Below are 20,646 nucleotides of genomic sequence, written 5' to 3'. Positions count from 1 at the left end.
TACCGTGTCCCTGATGAGACAACTCAGAGGCCAAAGGTCCTTGCCACCAATGCTGGTGACCGGAGTTCCATGCCAGAGACCCCACATGGTGTGCCTGATGGAAAGAGAGAACTAATTCTCAAAAGATGTCCTCCTGGCACTCCTACACACACACAGAGAGAGAGAGAGAGAGAGAGAGAGAGAGAGAGAGAGAGGGAGGGAGGGAGGGAGGGAGGGAGGGAGGGAGAGGGAGAGGGAGAGGAGGAGTATACTTACACAAATTAAATTTTAAAACTTGAAAACCTCGTTCACATGGGGCTAGGGAGGTGGCTCAGTGGGTAAGAGTGTTCGCTATGCAAGTGTAAGGACCTGAGTTTGAATCCCCCAGGCCCATGTAAGAAGATGACGATGACATGCCTATACAGCCACACAGCACTGAGGGTGGCAGAGACAGAGGGGTCACTGGAGCTTGGTGGCTGCTATTCTAGGTCCGTGTCCAGTGAAAGACCCTTTCTGAAGAGCATAAAACAACAAGTGGCAGAGCAGGACACCACAGGTCGTCCTCTGGCCTCTGCACATACGCAGCTGACTGTACTCAAGCACATGCTTGTACATACATCAAGTTTACACACATGAATGCACAACCACACAGATTTGTACTTACGGCCATCTTCTCCTAAACATTGATTTTATACACACACACACACACACACACACACACACACACACACACACACACGCACGCATTTTTTTTTTCAAGACAGGGTTTCTCTGTGTAGCCCCGACTGTCCTGGAACTCACTCTGTAGACCAGGCTGGCCTTGAATTCCCAGAGATCCACCTGCCTCTGCGTGCACCACCTCCACCCAGCTATATTTATTTATTATGTATATTTACTTATTGATGACAAATTTTCTTCCATTTCCCTAAGCACCTAGGCTAAGCTGTTTGTGTAATGGCTTGTGTTCCCTTGAATGCTTCACATGGCTTCCAAAGAGAAGAACTGGTCATAAAGATCTCTCATCTGCCTGCTGTGCACTAAGCTAGACTCCCATTGAAGTTTCTCAAAAACTAATATCATGACTGTCTACTGGTTTCTTTGTTTCTATACTGTCATTTTAGCTTCCTAAGGCCACACCAATCTTGTCAAACCTAAAGGAACTGTTAAAGATGGAAAACTTAGCGGACTCCGTTCCCAGGACCTTGTCGGTGACTCTCTGTGATGCGTCCACCCTCCCTGTTGCTAGATGTTGCAAAACACATGATGGTACTCAGTGAGGCCCGGGCCCAACGTGGAGGTGAGGGAAGAAAGGCAGAGAGCAAGGGTGTGACCACTTCACCCAACTGCCATGAGCCGACATGTTTGACTGGAAGTCAAGGTAAGTCTCTTTCTTGGGTGTTCGCAGACCTTCCGAAGAACGGTTCCTTCCCCTTGGTCCCACTGACCCAAGCACACGCCCCTCGCTCCAGCTGCCAGCATCCTCCATTCTCAGCTGTGGGGCACCGGGCAGCATCTTGGCTTGGCGCTGTGTGTTTAGCTCCCACGCAGCCCTCTGAGTAAGGGCTAAAGACAAGCTCACATCCAGCGCCCCAGCTGGGTGTGGTTTGAACCGAAACTGTTCCCTGAGGTTCAGGTCTTGAGAATTCGTTCCCCAGCTATTGGCATTAGTTGGAAATGATCTCAGATCCTCAGGAGGCAGGGACAGCTGAGGGAAGTTGGTCTCTAGTCAAGCTGGGTGGTGGGGGAGGAGGAGGGGTGTCCCAGTTTGTGCTCTGCTCCCTGGTGTAGACCACCATGTAGTGAGGAGGCTTAGGCATACGTCCACCGCCGTGAGCCTCGCTGTGCCCTGCTCACCATGGTTACCTGAACCAGGAACCAATATAAAATCCTTACTCCTTTAAGTCGGTCCTCGTTATTTTGGTCACACTGGTGCAAATGTAACTAACACTTAGCCAGGACAGCCACAACTCAAGTGACTCACATGTCTAGAAACAAGACAGAGGACTATCAGAGTTCCTAATATGATCCTGGACCAGCTGCCCACAGACTTCTTGGGAGAGAACCCTCACGCTGTGGACCCTAATTTCAGGGCTATGTGTGAGTCTCTCCGGCCAGTCCCACCGGGCTGAAGGTGAGGGACAACACCCCATGTCAACCCCTGCTAGGGAGTGAGGGCTCACAGCGGCCGGACAGCCTCCTCCAGAAGTCACACTACAAAGCATGTCAGTGGCCACCCTGCTGTCCTCCCTCAGGGTGAGCACAGTGAGAGGTGAGAGTTGGCTGGTCACCCGCTCAGCCTGTCCAAGGAACTTAGCTGCCTGATTTCTGCTGGTGTCTTAACATCTATTACTTCAGGCTCAGCCATAAATTCCGTCTATGCATCCTGTAACACTGTTGGACCAGCAACTAGAGAAACAAAGAAAATTGCTGCAAATGTCCAGCAGATGAAACAGGCTCCTGACAAGGGGAGAACAGCCTATCCCTACCTCAGCACACCACGTGTGAGAGGACAGCGTTACTCACAGAGTTCTAGAACATGCACCATTGTGTTGCCAGACTCACTACCCAATCAGAATGTGATTGACATAAGACTCGAGAATCTCAGTGCTGGCTTAGTGGACTGGGGGTACACACACACACACACACACACACAACACACCACCACCACCACCACCACCACACCATACACACACATACCACATACATACATACACACACATAAATTCCACACACCTACACACCAACATACCACACACACACATATACATACACACACACCACATACCTACACATATACCACACACCATACACACATATACACGTACACACCTACATACACCATACACATACACAACACACACACACACAAAGCACATGGGAGGTAGAGGCAGGCAGAGATCTTTGAGTTCAAAGTCAGCCTGGTCTACATAATGTGTTCCAGGACAGCCAGGACTATTATAAAACTCTGTCTCAAAAGAAAAAAAAAACCTAGTCGTGTCGAAATGCATGGCTACCCAAAGATCAGAGAAAAAGATTGAACCAAAAATGGGGTGTGTGAGGTACATAGGGAGGAAAGAAAAAAACACGACAATGTCAAAAACAAGATTCATCCAGGCACGGTGGGACATGCCATTAATGCCAAAGTGTGGGAGGCTGAGGCAGGAGAATCACAAGTTTAAGGCTTGTATCACTGGGCTACATAGTGATAATCTACCTAAATGTTTTAAAAACATCCTTTATTCTTGTTCTGGTTGTTCATTACTGAGTAAGGAAGCACTCTGCAGCTGAGTGACTCAGAGCCACTCGGAGTGTGGTTTGTCACAATGCTGCAGGCCTAGGGGGGTGGGTGAGGGGAGCTGTGGTCTTCAGGACCACAGAATGGACTGGGGTCACTCATCTGCATCTTCAAGGGAGAGGGGAGGGGAAGTAAAGAAAAAGGAGGGGGAAGGGGAGGGAGGGGAGGGAAGTAGAGGGACGAAAAGGAAAAGTAGAAGAGGGGAGAGAAGGGGAAAGAAGGGAAGAGAAGGGGAGGAAGAGAAAGGGAAGGAGGAGGAAGGGGAAGGGAGGAGAAGGAAGGGAAGGGGAGAAGGAGGAAGGAAAAGGAAGGAGGAGGAAGGGAAGGGAAGGGGAGGGGGAGGAGGAAGGGAAGAAGGAGGAAGGGAAGGGGAGAAGGAGGAAGGGAAGGGGAGAAGGAGGAAGGGAAGGGGAGAAGGAGGAAGGGAAGGGGAGGAGGAGGAAGGGAAGGGGAGGAGGAGGAAGGGAAGGGGAGAAGGAGGAAGGGAAGGGGAGGAGGAGGAAAGGAAGGGAAGGGGAGGGGGAGGAAGGGAAGGGGAGGAGGAGGAAGGGAAGGGAAGAAGAAGGAAGGGAAGGGGAGAAGGAGGAAGGGAAGGGGAGAAGGAGGAAGGGAAGGGGAGAAGGAGGAAGGGAAGGGGAGAAGGAGGAAGGGAAGGGGAGAAGGAGGAAGGGAAGGGGAGGAGGAGGAAAGGAAGGGAAGGGGAGAAGGAGGAAGGGAAGGGGAGAAGGAGGAAGGGAAGGGGAGGAGGAGGAAGGGAAGGGGAGGAGGAGGAAGGGAAGGGGAGGAGGAGGAAGGGAAGGGAAGGGGAGAAGGAGGAAGGGAAGGGGAGAAGGAGGAAGGGAAGGGGAGGAGGAGGAAGGGAAGGGGAGGAGGAGGAAGGGAAGGGGAGGAGGAGGAAGGGAAGGGAAGAAGGAGGAAGGGAAGGGGAGAAGGAGGAAGGGAAGGGGAGAAGGAGGAAGGGAAGGGGAGGAGGAGGAAGGGAAGGGGAGGAGGAGGAAGGGAAGGGGAGAAGGAGGAAGGGAAGGGGAGAAGGAGGAAGGGAAGGGGAGGAGGAGGAAGGGAAGGGGAGGAGGAGGAAGGGAAGGGGAGGAGGAGGAAGGGAAGGGAAGAAGGAGGAAGGGAAGGGGAGAAGGAGGAAGGGAAGGGGAGAAGGAGGAAGGGAAGGGGAGGAGGAGGAAGGGAAGGGGAGGAGGAGGAAGGGAAGGGAGAAGGAGGAAGGGAAGGGGAGAAGGAGGAAGGGAAGGGGAGAAGGAGGAAGGGAAGGGGAGGAGGAGGAAGGGAAGGGGAGGAGGAGGAAGGGAAGGGGAGGAGGAGGAAGGGAAGGGGAGAAGGAGGAAGGGAAGGGGAGGAGGAGGAAGGGAAGGGGAGGAGGAGGAAGGGAAGGGGAGGGGAGGGGGAGGAGGAAGGGAAAGAAGGAGGAAGGGAAGGGGAGGAGGAGGAAGGGAAGGGGAGGAGGAGGAAGGGAAGGGGAGAAGGAGGAAGGGAAGGGGAGAAGGAGGAAGGGAAGGGGAGGAGGAGGAAGGGAAGGGAAGAAGGAGGAAGGGAAGGGGAGGAGGAGGAAGGGAAGGGGAGAAGGAGGAAGGGAAGGGGAGGAGGAGGAAGGGAAGGGGAGAAGGAGGAAGGGAAGGGGAGAAGGAGGAAGGGAAGGGGAGAAGGAGGAAGGGAAGGGGAGGAGGAGGAAGGGAAGGGAAGAAGGAGGAAGGGAAGGGGAGGAGGAGGAAGGGAAGGGGAGAAGGGAGAAGGGAAGGGGAGGAGGAGGAAGGGAAGGGGGAGAAGGAGGAAGGGAAGGGGGGGGGGAGGAAGGGAGGGAGGGAAAGGGAGAGGGGAGGAAGAGGAGGAAGGGAAGGGGGAAGAAGAGGAAGGGAAGGGGAGAAGGAGGAAGGAAGGGGAGGAGGAGGAAGGGAAGGGAAGAAGGAGGAAGGGAAGGGGAGGAGGAGGAAGGGAAGGGGAGAAGGAGGAAGGGAAGGGGAGGAGGAGGGAGGGAAGGGGAGAAGGAGGAAGGGAAGGGGAGGAGGAGGAAGGGAAGGGGAGAAGGAGGAAGGGAAGGGGAGGAGGAGGAAGGGAAGGGAAGAAGGAGGAAGGGAAGGGGAGGAGGAGGAAGGGAAGGGAAAGAAGGAGGAAGGAAGGGGAGGAGGAGGAAGGGAAGGGGAGAAGGAGGAAGGGAAGGGGAGGAGGAGGAAGGGAAGGGGAGAAGAGGAAGGGAAGGGGAGAAGGAGGAAGGGAAGGGGAGAAGGAGGAAGGGAAGGGGAGGAGGAGGAAGGGAAGGGAAGAAGGAGGAAGGGAAGGGAGGAGGAGGAAGGGAAGGGGAAGAAGGAGGAAGGGAAGGGGAGGAGGAGGAAGGGAAGGGGAGAAGGAGGAAGGGAAGGGGAGAAGGAGGAAGGGAAGGGGAGGAAGAGGAAGGGAAGGGGAGGAGGAGGAAGGGAAGGGGAGGAGGAGGAAGGGAAGGGGAGGAGGAGGAAGGGAAGGGGAGGAGGAGGAGGGAAGGGGAGGAGGAGGAAGGGAAGGGGAGGAGGAGGAAGGGAAGGGGAGGAGGAGGAAGGGAAGGGGGGAGGAGGAAGGAGGCGGAAGGGCGGGGAGCGAAGGGAAGGGGAAGAGGAGAAGGAGGCCGTGCCGGGAAGGAGGAGGAAGGGAAGGGAAGGAGGAGGAAGGGACAGAAGGAACAAGGAAGGAAAGAGAGAAAAATGAAAGCCACAGGGGCAGTTTTAGAAGCCACAACCACAGTAGGTGATCTGAAAACACCTGTCCTAGCTCAGCATTCAACGGATCAGTATTTTTTTTAAATCCTATAAGCTATCTAACAAAATTAACCAGATGGTTGTGATATATCTCGGTAGAGTGTAGAACAGGGAATACATTGTTTCTCAAGTGCTCACAGAACATATGGACAAATTGATTAAGTAATGAGTCTCAACGTAAGCCTCAATAAACAGCAGAAACTACACAGGCAATTTCAACAAATCAATAGTGAAAAGACAAATGACCAGACAGAAAATGGGCAAGAATAGAAAGGGACTGCCTGCCAGGGAGGTTACAGAAATGGCCCCGAATACATTAAAGGATGCTTAGCTCTTCCAGCAACATGGAGCCTGAAGTCAGTGCAACAAAATCGTATCTCTGTCCCCAACAGTCTGGAAACAGATGGAAAGTGTAGATCTGTTGCTGGGGAGGGGCTAGGAGAGGTGTGGTTGGTTTTAAATTACACTGTGTGTGTGTGTGTGTGTGTGTGTGTGTGTGTGTGTGTGTCTGTCTGTCTGTCTGTCTGTCTGTCTGTTTGTCTGTCTCTCTCTCTCTCTCCCCACTCCCCGTGTGTATGTCTCCCTCTCCCCCTCCCCCCTCTCTCTCCCCTCCGTGTGTGTGTGTGTGTGTATGTGTGTGTGTGTGTGTATGTGTGTCTGTCTGTCTGTCTGTCTCTCTCCCCCTCCCTGTGTGTATGTGTGTGTGTCTGTCTGTCTGTCTGTCTGTCTGTCTCTCTCTCTCTCTTCTTCCCTCCCCTCCGTGTGTGTGTGTGTGTGTGTGTGTGTGTGTGTGTGTGTGTGTACACCCCAATGCAACACAAGTATGAAGGTCAGAAGAACTCATAGAAGTCAGTTCTCTCCTTCTACCATGTGGGTCCCAGAGATCAAACTCAGGTCATCAGACTTAGCTACAAGCCCCTCTACCCACTGAGCCATTTCATCAGTCTGTTTTAAGAACAAAGCTAATAGCAAAAACAACAACAACAACAAAAAACAATGCTAGTGTGATATAAATTAGCTTGGGCAATTTAAAGAACAATTTGGGAACAAACAATTAACAATATGAACACATATGACTATTTTGCAGGTCAATTTCACTTGCAAAATCTACCCTGAGAATCTGGAAGCCACCAAAATACTTCAAATAATCTGATCAAGAAAACCCATCACAGGAGTGCCCTGTGGCTTGCCTTTTAGTTAATTCCAGCTCTAGTCAAGCTGAAACCCAAGAGCAGCCATTGTGCGGGGGTCTCTGGGCCAGAAAGTATGAATGTCAGGGCTGTCTCTCTTGTCTTCTCTTGTGCCCAGGGTGAATACTAGCAATACTGCCCTGTAGTGATAGGGCATAGCAAGGGCCCCGGAGCCCCAAGAGGAAACCCACCTTTCTTGTCAGATGAAGCAAGAAAAGGGGGAGAGGTGCCCCCTGGTCTTTCTCCTCTTCCTTTCTGTAGCCCAAGTCACAAGCTGTGTGACAGTGTAGTGGCCTAAAATGCTGAAGAACTTAGGAGCCAAATGACCACGAAGCACATTCATGAACACCCACAGGACTGGGGGAGTAGCTCAGCCGACAAAGCACCTGACTAGTGTGGCTGAGGCCTCGATTTTTATCCCAAATATGACAAAACATAAAGCATACAAAGCAGATTTTTTAAGGAAGAGGCAGAGGTGGAGGTCTTTGAGATGGCTTTGCAGTATAAAGCACTTGTCACCAAGCCTGACAAGGTGACTTAGAGCTCCAGGTTCTACATGGTAGAAGTCAACCTTCTTCTACAAGTTGTCTTCTGACCTCCAAATGCTTGCAGTGGTGTGCGGGTGCCTTCATGCATGCGCGCGCGCGCACACACACACACACACACACACACACACACACACTTCAACTGTGCACTTCCTACACAAAACCCACTTTAATATAACCACAATAATAAATATATATTCACCAAGGGGGCACAAAAGCCCCAAGTGTTCACGTATTTTACTACAGAGCTTTAAGATGCATAAAGTAGGGCCGACCTAACCAGCTAAGCAACAGAGAGGAAGAAGAGAGAAAGTTAGAAGGTCAGGGGAGGCCCAATTTGTCAGTTTCTGCCAAGAACAAAATACTCATTCTTTCAAGCATGCATGGAACACTCAGTGAGATAAATTAGGGTCTGGGTCAAGTGAGCACCAACAATTTTTAAAAGACTAGAGATTGAGGAGCTGGAGAGATGGCTCAGTGGTTAAGAGCACTGGTTGTTCTTTCAAAGATCCTGAGTTTAATTCCCAGCAACCACATGGTGGCTCACAGCCATCTGTAATAAGATCTGGTGACCTCTTCTGTCATCCAGATGTACAGGAAGACATAACACTCACTCAAATATATATACACATATATTATATAAATATATATTTTACAAATATATTTGTATAATGTGTGTGTGTGTGTGTGTGTGTGTGTGTGTGTGTGTGTGTGTGTGTGTGTGTGTAGAAATCAAAGTTTCTACTGGCCATGGGGCCCAGGCCAGGAGTGAGCCCAAATCAACCACCAGCCTGGTACCACAGCACATGGGCCTGGGCCAGGAACAAGCCACAGACAAGAAGACCCAGGCAGGAGCAAGCCAAGATGACCATCAATCTGCCACCACATAGGCCCTGGTGGGCAGACCACACCCAAGATGACCTCTGCCCAGTGCCACACTGCACGAGTGGGTCATAGCACTCTTGAGATCACTTTTGAGATGAGACCCCCACCAAGAGACCCAAGGCACCACTAAGAGGATCAAGTGAGTGGTGGAGAAATGGAAGAGAGAGACAAAAACAGAAGGATGTGTGCACAATAAAGCAAGGCAGAGCTGGTGACTCAGAGATAGTGAGAAACAGCCTAATGTGAGTAACTGGTTATGCCACCTCAGGCCATGGTAAGTTCCTGCCCTGTGCTGCCACCAAGGGCTATGTCTGGGTCTGTGGCCCTGCAGCAACAGGGTTCTGTTACCACCAAAGGCTGGGCAGACCTCCTTGGTCTACGCTACTGTCCAGAGCCATGTTGATGCCTTAGAGTTGTGCAGAACTGTCCCCACCCCTCACCTAGGCATCATGGGAGAGCTCCCTCTAAGAGTATGACAGAAGAGCTGGCCCTGATTCTTGCTAGATCCACTACTCAGGAAGCACAGTAGAGCTGGCACTGATTGGATTGTGGGAGTTGCAGGTGAGCCGGCCCAGAGGGTGTGATGTGAGCATAGGAGACCTGGCCCTGACACTTGTCTGCCCTGCTGTGGCACCACAAAGGAAGAGATGCACCTCCTCACCCCTTGCCACTTATGGTAGGCAGAAAAGCTGGCCCTGAGGTCACCAGAGAAGGAGAGGGGACCTGCCCCTCACCGGCTGCAACACTTGGGAGATCTGGCACTGCACCTCCCCTGGGCAGCAGGGTAGAGCTGTCCCTGGTTGCAGGGGCTATGGGTGAGCTAGCCCTGAGGGTGTGAGAGCTGGAAAGCTGTCCTAGCCCCTCACTACAGCAACACTCAGGAGAGTGGGCTTTGCACCTCACCTGGGCAGCCTATTACAGCTAGCTATGATGGCATGGATGCAGATGAGCTGGCTCCAAGGACATGAAAATTAAAGAGCTGGCTCTGCCCCTTCCTGGCTTCTGCTTTGGATGAGCTATCCAGGGCAGGCCTGGAAAGCTCGACTTGATGGTATGGGTGTGGGAGAGCTGCAAACTGGCCAGCTCAGATCCAGGCTTTTGAGCTGGCCCGCCCCAACATCTATCCCATCTGTGAACTGCTGGAGTATGTGAAGGCGTTGGTTCTGCAGATCCAAAGCTGCAGGATCCCCATGATACAGGGCAGCAACAGGGTACCTGAGAGGAGTCCCTGTGAGGTTCCAGTATTGATAGTATACCAAAAGCCAGGACCAATGACTCATTGCAATGAACCGCAAGCAAAGAAGTGAGGACAAAAGGGTATGCTGTGAGGGCTGTTGCAAGCGCAGAGAGAGACAGAGAGGGGGGGGGGAGAGGGGAGGAGAGAGAGAGAGAGAGAGAGAGAAAGAGAGAGAGAGAGAGAGGAGATCAGCCAGGCAGGGGTGGTGCATATGTTTAATTCCAGCACCCAGAAGGCAGAGGCAGGCAGATCTCAGAGTTTGAGGACAGCCTGGTCTACACAGGGAGTTCTGGGGTAGCCAGGGCTAAACAGAGAAACCCAGTTTCAAAAACAAAAGCAAAGAGAGTAGAGATCATGCAGTGGCTTTTCTCCTTCCATACATTATGAAGTCAAAAGCAAGTCACAGGAAGACACATCACAAAAGCCCCAAGTATGTAGAATTGAACAGGACTTCCTGTTGAGTGTTGAGCCTCACACCTATAGCCCTAGCATTCAGGATCTTCAGGAATGCACCTGCACACGTACACACACACACACACACACACACACACACACACACACACAAGTAGAATCAGGCTGACTGGAAAATGAGAAAGGATTAACAGGAGTTGAAAAGGGGCAAATGAGAGTAATGGGAGGTGATAATGATAAAAATACATTAGATACATGTAGAATATACAATAAGACCCATTATTGTTATAGCTACCTTGTGATAATAAAAAAAAACATTTTTTAATTGTGGGGTGCAGCCATAACATTGCCTGAGAGGCAAAGTCATAGCACAGGGCTTATGTTGAAAAGAAAGAGAAGCATATCAAATGGGATATATAAGTTTCTATCTTGAAAAACTGGAGAAAAAATTTGAAGCCAAAACCAACATAAGAAAATAATAAGTAAGAGCATGAAGCTGAGCACAGAAATATAATAAGAAGGTATGAGTTAGAAGATGATTCTGTAGAGAAATTAGTACTTTAGAGCTCAGGGGTTATGTGTAGGAAGTTGTTTTAGACAAGGTCCTCAGAGAAACGGAATCCATAGAATGTGCACCCATTATAGAAAGGGCTCTATCACCTTGGCTTCCTCAGTGGGGGCTGGGCAATCCAGCAAAGGTCATCTCACTACTGGAGCAGAGAGATGGATGGCTCGCAGTCCTCACCTGGCTCTCCCACCTGTCAGCTGATGATGGTGGTGGCAACCATAGACATATGTGCTGAAGGAGAAGTGTCCATCTATTTGAAAATGGGTTGTTTCCTTTTTTTTTTTTTTTTTGGTGTGTGTGTGTGTGTGTGTGTGTGTGTGTGTGTGTGTGTGCAGTCCAGGACCCAGCCCAGGGAATGGTGCCACCCACAGTGGTCTCCTAACCTCAGCCATTATAATCAAATAACCTTGCACAGCCACGCCCAGGGTCCAAGTTCCAAGTGATCCTACAATCTTTTGTTTTGTTTTTCAAGACAGGGTTTCTCTGTGTAGCCTTGTCTGTCCTGGACTCACTTTGTAGACTAGGCTGGCCTCCAACTCACAGCGATCTCTCCCTGTCTCTGCCTCCCGAGTGCTGGGATTAAAGGCATGTGCACACACCCGGCCATCACCAGAAATTTTGCAGGCATAAATATTCAGTACATAACTGTTATGCACTGGTTTTTAATCATGTACTAATGATATGTATCACCTCGTGGTAGGTAGTAAGTGTGAACTTCTGAAGCTAACTATGAAGATTATCTCAAGAAATCCTGAAAGGCCTCAAAGTGAGAAACTAGAAAGAATGATCCAACAGATTACCTTAGTCACTGTGGTGACTAACCTTGCTTGTCTGCTTGACACACCTGGGAAGAAAGAGTCTCAGCTGAGTCACTGCTTAGTAGACTAGCCTGTGGGCAGGTCTCTGTGGCGGACCTTTAATTGGTAATTGATGTGGGAGGGCCCAGGCCACCATCACTGCAGGTGGTGTCACCCGTGGGCGTGAAAAGAAGGCTAAAACCACATGCTCCTGGAGCGCGTCAGTGAGCAGTGTTCCTCTGAGGTCTCTGCTTCAAGCTCCTGCCTTGAGTGCCTGCCTTGGTGGCTCACAACCATCTATAAAGGGATCTGATGCCCTCTTCTGGCATGTGGGTGTACATGTAGACACAGCACTCATACATTTTTTTAATGCATAAATAAATAAAATTTTAAAATAATTCTTGGCTGGGCTGTGATGGTGCATGCCTTTAACCCCTGAACTTGGAAGGCAGAAGCAGGTGAATCTCTGAGTTTGAGTCCAGACTGGTCTACAAAGCAAGTTCCAGGATAGCCAAGGCTGTACAGAGAGAAATCCTGTCTCATAAGACAGACAGACAAACAAACAAACAACTCTAGGGAGCTGGAGAGATGGCTCAGAGGTTAAAAGTACTGGCTGTTCTCCAGAGGACCCAGATTCAATCCCCCAACACATGGAAACTCACATTTGTCTGTAACTCCAGTTCCAGGGGTTCCAAACCCTCCCACAGACATACATGCACATGAAATAAAAGTGAATGCAAATAAACCATTTTTAAAATTAATGAAAAGAGAGTAAATTTCACCAAATCCTAAAACAAATTGATGGCAGAGTTAGTTGTTGGTTTGGGTACTATAGCAAGCCCAGGGGCTCACTCGGGAGCTGCGTAGATTACTCAGTTTCTGAATCTGAGAGCAAGGCAAGGTATAGAGGACACTAGACTCAAGGGTCAGGGCAAGGAAGGGAGGGCACTGGCTAGACACAAGAATCAGAGAGAGTGAGTCCCTTGTATTTCCAAAAGCCTTCCTTCCTGTCGCAGGATATTTGATCACACTGTGAGTCCCAAGACTGTGTAGTGGAAAAACCTGTTTCTAGTTGTGATGTGACTCAGCCCTAGCACACACCTTAAATACAAGAACTTTCTGTAAACAGGATTAAATAAAGTCAACCATAGATTAAAATGTGGGTGCAGGCAATCAGTTGACAGGGAGTGAACATAGAGGGAGAAACCCATAGAGAGTGAGAGGAAGACCTGAGGATGGATAGAGAGACTCAAACAGAGGGACATTCTGTTTGAAGGATTTTAAAAACAGAATGGAGGGACAAAAGGGGCTTTTTCCTTCTGGGATGTCAGCTAAGTAGGAAGGTCATCTGGGTGCTTTCTCTGACTCTGTGAGCTAATAGACTTTCACCCCAGCATCTGGCTCCTGAGTCTTTATTGGTAAAATTAAACATTAGGGATCTTGTTCGAAGACAACACCTTCCGCTTCCATCTCTTTAGATGAGTGGTCAAAGTTGGTCCTGGGTAGTTGGGAACACTACTCCTCCCAAAGTCCAGACCAACCTGAGCCAGCACTGTTCCAGCGGATGTGTAAGTCATAGCAGCAAACAGCCACCAGGAGGCAGCAAACTGCAGATGAGGCAGAAGCCCATTGGATGTGACAGAGGGACCCTAGGAACTCTTGGCTGGCTGGCTGCTCAGTTTCACCCCCTTTATTCTGTTACCATCTCACAGACAGGCAGTCTTGAGAGTTTGTGTGATATTTAAGGCACATTTTATGCATTTTGGTAGTGTTCTACTAATTTAAAAAAGGGTGAGTGTGCGGTTGTCTCCGTAGACATCTAAAAACCACTTGCTCAAATTAATTTCCATTTCTAATTTTTAAAAATAGTTAATCAGGTATGCAGCATCTATAGCTCCTACTTGGAAGCTGGAGAGGAGACTGGCTTGAGCCTAGGAGTTCAGAGCTATACTGCACCATGCTAATCAGGTGGAAGTCTATATTTAGTATCAGGAGTAGGGTTGTTTATTATAATAACACACACACACACACACACACACACACACACACACACACACACACACACACACACACTCCAACCAGGGTAACATAGAAAGACTCTGTCTGTTAAAAATGCAAGTAAATCTAAAACTCTCAGTAAAGCAGGAATTTAAGAAAAAAAAATTGTGCATCGTCCAACATTCCAATTACAGAAATCAAGGCAAATGTCCCTTCGTGGTGAGTCTTGGGGTAGCAGTCACAATACTTCCTTATGAATGATGCTAGAAACTGCTAAAGCATAAGGCATGAGGAAAAGGGGGCAGCATTCAATTCAGGGTGAAAATGTTACTTATCCTAGTTAACTTTGACTGTCGACTTCACACAGATTGGCCTATAGGCAAGTCTGTGAAGGTCATTAATTGATTTAGGAATTGGTTCCTAGTTGGTTGTTAATTGATTTAGGAAGGTGCAGTCCACTCTAGGTGACACCATTCCCTAGGCAGGTGGTCTTAGACTGTGTAAGAAAGCTAGCTATGGCTGGAGAGATGTCTCAGAGGCTAAAAGGTATTTTAGTTGTGTCTCTTATGAAAGGATTCATTTGAGAGGCGTAAAAAGGAAGACAGGCTAGCCCTCCTGGGCACCTCACATGAGAACATAGGTGGTCATAAGCAGGACTTTTGCAGGCATAAGTATTCAGTACATAACTGGTTTTGCGCTGGTTTTTAATCATGTATTAAGAACATTGGCTACTCTTCCAAAGGTCCTGAGTTCAATTCCCAGAAGCCACATGGTGGCTCACAACCATCTAGAATGAGATGTTGCCCTCTTCTGGCAGGCAGACACACAGGCAGGCAGAACACTGTATACATAATAAAGGTTGGAGAGATAGCTCAGTGCTTAAAAGCACTGACTACTCTTCTGGAGGTCCTGAGTTCAATTCCCAGCAACCACTGGGTGGCTCACAACCATCTAGAATGAGATTGAATGCCCTCTTCTGGCCTGCAGGTGTACACTGTATACACAGTAAATAAACAAATCTTTTTGGAAAGAAAGAAAGCTAAGCATTATCCTGAAAGTGATATAGCTAGCAGCATTCTTCCAGGTTTTCTACCATACTTCCTTGGCCCTGGATAAGATCCCTGGTCTGAGGCAATGCTAGCACGAGCTAGCAAATATGCCTGCCTGCAAGTTCCTGCCTTGACTTCCCTCAATGATGGATCTGAATACGTAAGTCAGATAAATTCTTTCCCACTCTACGTTACGTTGCTTTTGCTCAGTGTTTATTGTTGGCAGTATCTCTCCCCTTACACGGCCACCATACATTTTAACATCGTATCTTCTGATGACTAAGGAAGCAGAGAACCAAGTTTGCTATTGTTCAGCCTAGCACATTCTAAAGTTACTTGGAGCCCAAACCTCCGCAAAACAGTCAGCATCCTGTGGACCAGTGCTCCCAGGTGCCAGTTTAGGAAACCGTCACAACTCTTATCCTACAAGTCGACCAGCCATGTTGGAAACCCGGCAGCCATCACAGCCGTCTCCCGGCTTCATGCCGGGCGTCAGATAACAAAGGAGAGAAACAGTGTGTGCATACCAGCAAGGCCAAGACAAAAATGATCGTTATTTGCACAGAGCACATTTGTTCGCCCTGCAAAGGCCAGAGAATAGACTGGGAAACCACGAGAACTAATTAGAGCATTGAATAAAGAGGCTCATATGAGGCAATAAATATATCCAGATCAATTCCTGTCCTGCAGCCCAGTAATGACAACTTGGAGAGCATCAGGGGACCAAAGCAATGTGGTTAGCAAAATATGTGCAAAGACATATGTTGAAATTGGGTGAAGGACTATTGTTTTTTGGGGTTGGTTTTTTTTTAAAGCCTCGAATCAATGAAGCAGAATCTGGTCTTAGAACAGTATTGTGGATGTGTCAATCCTCCCCTCCAAGTAATCTATAAATCTGATGTGTAATTTCAATGAAAATCTTCACAGGATCTTCTTTTTCCCTTGAAAAGTTGATTCTGGACTTCCTGAGCAACTGCAAGAGGGGCCCATGAATTTGGGGTGTGAAAAGATAGTAATTGGGTAACTTGCCTTATAAAGTTGGCTTCAATATTTTACAGCTAAACTGAGAGACAAGTTGGCAAATAAGAGCTTTTTAAATTTTATTTTGCATTTTTTTTAATTTAAAAAAAGATTTTTATTTTATATGTACACATTCTTTTTATCTTCATGTACGTCTGTGCACCACGTGTGTGCCTGGTGCCTGAGGAGGCCGGAAGAGGGCACTGAATACTCTAGAACTGGGATTACATATGGCTGTGAGTCACAGCGTGGGTGCTGGGAACTAAAGCCTGGTCCCATGCAAGAACAGCCAGTGCTTTTAAGCACTGCACCACCTCTCCAGCCACCCTATTTTTATTTTTGAGGGGGAAAAAATCTCACTATATATCCCCAACTGGCTTAGATCTCACTATGCAGAGCGGGATGGCTGAGATTAAAGGCGTGCACCACCATACCCGGCAAGAGCTTGTTTTCAGAGGCATAAACATAAAGCATGCATAGCTGGTGCCTTTGTAGGGGCTTCAGGAGCTGCAAAGGGCAGAAACTCACTTAAATTACTCTAACGAAGCAAATGGAGGTCACTAGAAGAATGAGAGGTTCTCCGAAAAAAAGTCAGGTGAGTGTTGTACAATCGGCCTCGGAAGGGGCAAAATAAAGACTGGCATGGGATCAGCAGCTGGCACCTGTCCCTCAAGGGATGTGTCTCCACTTGGGCAGCCTGGAGCCCCCATCTTGACCGTCTTTCCATGCCCATCAGGACGGCCCCTGCATCCGTTTCTCTTCTGTCTGGCTGCCTTCCTTTCAAGTCCCAGGCTCCTGCCTTGCTCTCTCCAGACCAGGGCAGTCTTTCCTGATCACACTGTGTACAGCCTGGGGCTCAGGAACTTGGTGCAGGGAAGAAGGGTTTCAGAAAAGCCTGTGGGTGCCTGGATACCCGCCAAAAATTGCCTCTGGGACGTGGCTGGAAACTTTCAACCCAACGTGAGACCACTCAGCACCTGTCCCACACCTATCACAGGGTCTTTCTCCAGGGCTCTCCATTCCAGAATGTGCCACCATACACGGGACAGCAAACCAGAAGCTGGAGAGAACCTCTCCCCAACCGGCCCCCACCCCCACCCCCCGCACCCCCGCACCTCCACAAGCTCTCTCTGGCCTTCCCCATCCACCTGTCCACTGTGTCCATCTTTACTGCCATTCCCCAGGTTCAGTGATTCATGCTGGACAGGCAACGTAGCTGGGCAGAGCACTTACCACACAAGCCTGGGGACCTAAGTTTGACCCTCCAAACACATGTAAAGGTGACAGTGGAGAACCCCACTTCACAGAGTTGTCCTCTGACCTCCACATGTGTGCGGCATCATGCACTCTCCACCCCATCACACAGACACAAATTTAAAATAAAATAAAGCTTGTCTTGGTTCTTATGGACTTCTTGGCTTTTTTCTTTAATCCCTCGGCCATGCTCACCCCACTGTGAGAGTGACCTGAGCTCATCCTTCGGGGCCCAGACAACACAGCTCCAGGGGGGATTTGGAACTTGCCCCACACTGCACCAGGTCTGTGCCTGTTGCCGCTCTCCATGGTTGCCAGTTCTTTGTTTTTTGTTTGTTTTGTTGTTTTTGTTGTTTGGTTTTTGGTTTTTCAAGACAGGGTTTCTCCGGCTGTCCTGGACTCAGTTTATAGAAGAGGCTAGTCTCGAACTCACAGAGATCCGTCTGCCTCTGCTTCCCAAGTGCTGTGATTAAAGGTGTGTGACACCACACCCGGCTCCATGGTTGCCAGTTCTGACCAGGCCATCTTACAAGGCTAGGCACGTCATTACTTGTACAATCACTGTAGTGTTTGGATGATAATGACCTCCACAGGTTCATACATGCCCCACCCCACCCCCCAGTCAGTGGTACTGTTTTAGGAGGGTTTGGAACCTTTGAGAGGTAGAGCCTTGTTGGAAGAAGTGCTTAGAACCCAGTCTTAGGTTAGACGGTAACATTTAGAGTTAGGTGTAGGGCTTACAGCTATGATCCCAGAACTGGGGAAGCCAAGACAGGAACCTCCCCAAGTCTGAACCCCGATTGGGCTACATAGTGGATCCCAGTTCAGCCTCAGAAATGGAGCGAGATTTGTGCTTAGTGACACATTCTGTCCCACTGACTTCCTGAGGCTCATCGGCCTCTCCTCCTGTCCTCAGAGTATGAGAGAGTGTGCTGCTGTCACTATGGGCAACCTTCAGTCTTCTTCCTTTCTACCTATGCTAACTCCATAGGGAGGGAGGGAGAAGAAAGGAGAGAGGGCAGGAGTGGGAAAAAGGAAACAGGTGGAATCCAGAGGTTTGGCAACTGACTGGATAGGAACAGTGGTAGAGACAGAAGGGGCAAGCTCGAGCCTCGGAGGCCGGGGAGGCTCTGTTGGTAAAATGCGTGTCGTGTAACTGTGAGGGCCTGCATTTGGATCCTCAGCACCCATATAAAAGATGGGTTTAGCCTTGCCTGCCTGCAGTCCCAGCTCTGGCGGTGTGGAGACACGAGGGTCCACGGATCTCATTGCCCACCCAATCTAGCCAAATTGATGTGTTCCCATTCCAGCAGCGAGAGACCATGTCTCAAAAAATAAAAATAAAAATAAAAATAAGGTGGAAGCCAGGCGCAGTGGAGCACACCTGTAATCCCAGCACTCAGAGATGGGTTGCCGTGCTTTTGAAGCCAGCCTGGTCTGCAAAGCAATCAAGGACAGGCAAGGCTGCACAGAGAAACCCTGTCCCAGAAAACCAAAAATAGAATAAGGTGGAAAGCAACTGAGGGAGAGAACCCAGGCCAACCTCTGGTCTCCACATACACTGGGATACAATTACACATACTATGCACACCCCCACATGAGCACATCCTCCTGGCAGCGGGCAGATGCTGTGATGAGCAGCCAGACTTTGTTCCGAGTGAAGATCCGAGAGGCATCCAGAACATTAGGCATCAATGGACCAACTGTGTGCACAGATCAGCACTCAGGAGAGAGGGCGGGCCTCCAAATGCAACAGCTTCTGAGCCTGAAGGAGCCATCACATTGTAGATGACCTATCTCTGGGTACCCCAGACTCCTGGGTGCAGGCATCTCCCTGACCTCCATTTTCAGCTACAGCTGTGATGGGCAAGAACCGAGTCCCTTTGCACTGGAAGCATCTCCTTCAAAGCTCACTCCTTCCACGTGTCTCTCCCCTTCTCCAGCGTCACCTGGCAACGCACCCTCAGCTGCCCCACCAACCCTGAGATATCCCTCACCCAGTGGATATAGGTGTTGGTGGGCCCCGGGCTCCTCCCCGAGGCAGGGAGGCACTTTGTGGTGGGTAGAGGGACTCTGTGCCTTTAGAGCAGCGGTTAAGTCTCTCCCACAGACAGCTGCAGCCTCGGCCTGGGAGTCCTTTACTGACTTCCCTTCCTTCATCTCCCAGCCCCATCCTGCTTCCTGGAACCACAACGCCGCCGGACCAAAGCTGTGTACCCATTCACTTGTCTCAGGCCATGCCCATGAGGTGCTAGAGAGCCGGATGTAGACTCTTGGGGATATGAGCGATACCTCAAACCTACGTCATCCGGAGGTGGCAGCCAAGGCTTGTGGAACTGCATCCTGGGAACACAGATCTGGAACGCCAAGACACTGGGCACTGGCTGGGAGTGGTTGACAGTGATTTGATTCAAAGCGGGGAAGCCGTCTCACCTCATGTGTGGAACCCAGCAGGGAAGGCCAGTCTGGAGAGGAGGGGAAAGGAAAGCCTGTGTTTCTGCTCTGGATCCAGATCTTTCCCACGTCCCTAGCCTCACATCCTGTCTCCTGATCCCATGAACATTCCTGTACCTTCTAGCAACAGGCAGATCTGGACCAACGTCCTTTACACGCAATCGCACCCGGGTCCATTCCTCCTTCCTCTTAACTCATCTCACAGGCCACCACCACGGATGGCTGAAGACCTAAGCATCCGTGATCAGACAGCAACAGAGAATCGGTGGGCACTGGATTATCTACCTCATGTCCTTTATCCCGGAGATGGTCTTACTCGAGGCGCCTTCAGTTCATGACCCCAAGGCCAAGGGCCCCTGAACGCTTGTTAGCAGGTTGCATCAAGCCTAGGTCCCCAAAGCTCGCCAGAGATAAAAGGAGCCAGGGGTGGGGAGACAACTCAGTCAGTAAGGTGCTTGCCTTGCAAGAGTGATGCTCAGCACCCAGAACTCGTATAAAAACACTGTGCGGGGAGGCACAGGTTTGTAATCCCAGCACTGACGACATAGATGGAGGATTTCGGCAGCTCTCTGGCCAGCCATTGTAGCCCAGTTGGGGCGCTCCAGTGAGGTACCCTGTCTTTCACAAAGGTGACACACCTGAAGATGACACCCAAGGCTGTCCCTCTGGCCTACACATGTACACACACCCACATGCAATGAGGAGGGGGAGGAGGAGGAGGAAGAAGAGGATAATAATAATAATAATAATAATAATAATAATAATAATAATAATAATAATAATAATAATAATAAACAGAAAGGAGACAGAAAGTGAGAGTGGAGGCAGGAGCTCTTTTACTGGGTTGACTAAGTGTTTATCTATTTCACCCTAGAATCCCAACTCTGGTCTCTACAGAGACCAGCCCACTGGTTTCCTGGAGATAGAACAGTTGGAGAATGTCTTCCAGCAATGCTCTCCTCACACACAGTTGTTGCCTTTCACCCCGACTCTACACTGCCCCAAGAGCTGGTGAGCAGACCCTCCCAAAACACAAAGGACTCTCCAACACCCTCAAAATGTCCTTCTCCAACCCCCACTTCACAGGCTGAGGCCTCAGTCACAGACCAACTGCAATAGCGCCACCTCTAGGCCACACTGGGGAAGAGCAGTTTCCAAACCCACAGGGTAGAAGGAGGGATGACGGGGAAGGGATGGGCATTTAGGCTGAAATTTCAAAGTGGTGGTGC

Source organism: Acomys minous (genome assembly GCF_964271855.1).
Source record: "Acomys minous genome assembly, chromosome: 10".
In the NCBI taxonomy this organism is placed as follows: Eukaryota; Metazoa; Chordata; class Mammalia; order Rodentia; family Muridae; genus Acomys; species Acomys minous.
Note: the sequence above shows the minus strand (reverse complement) of the source record.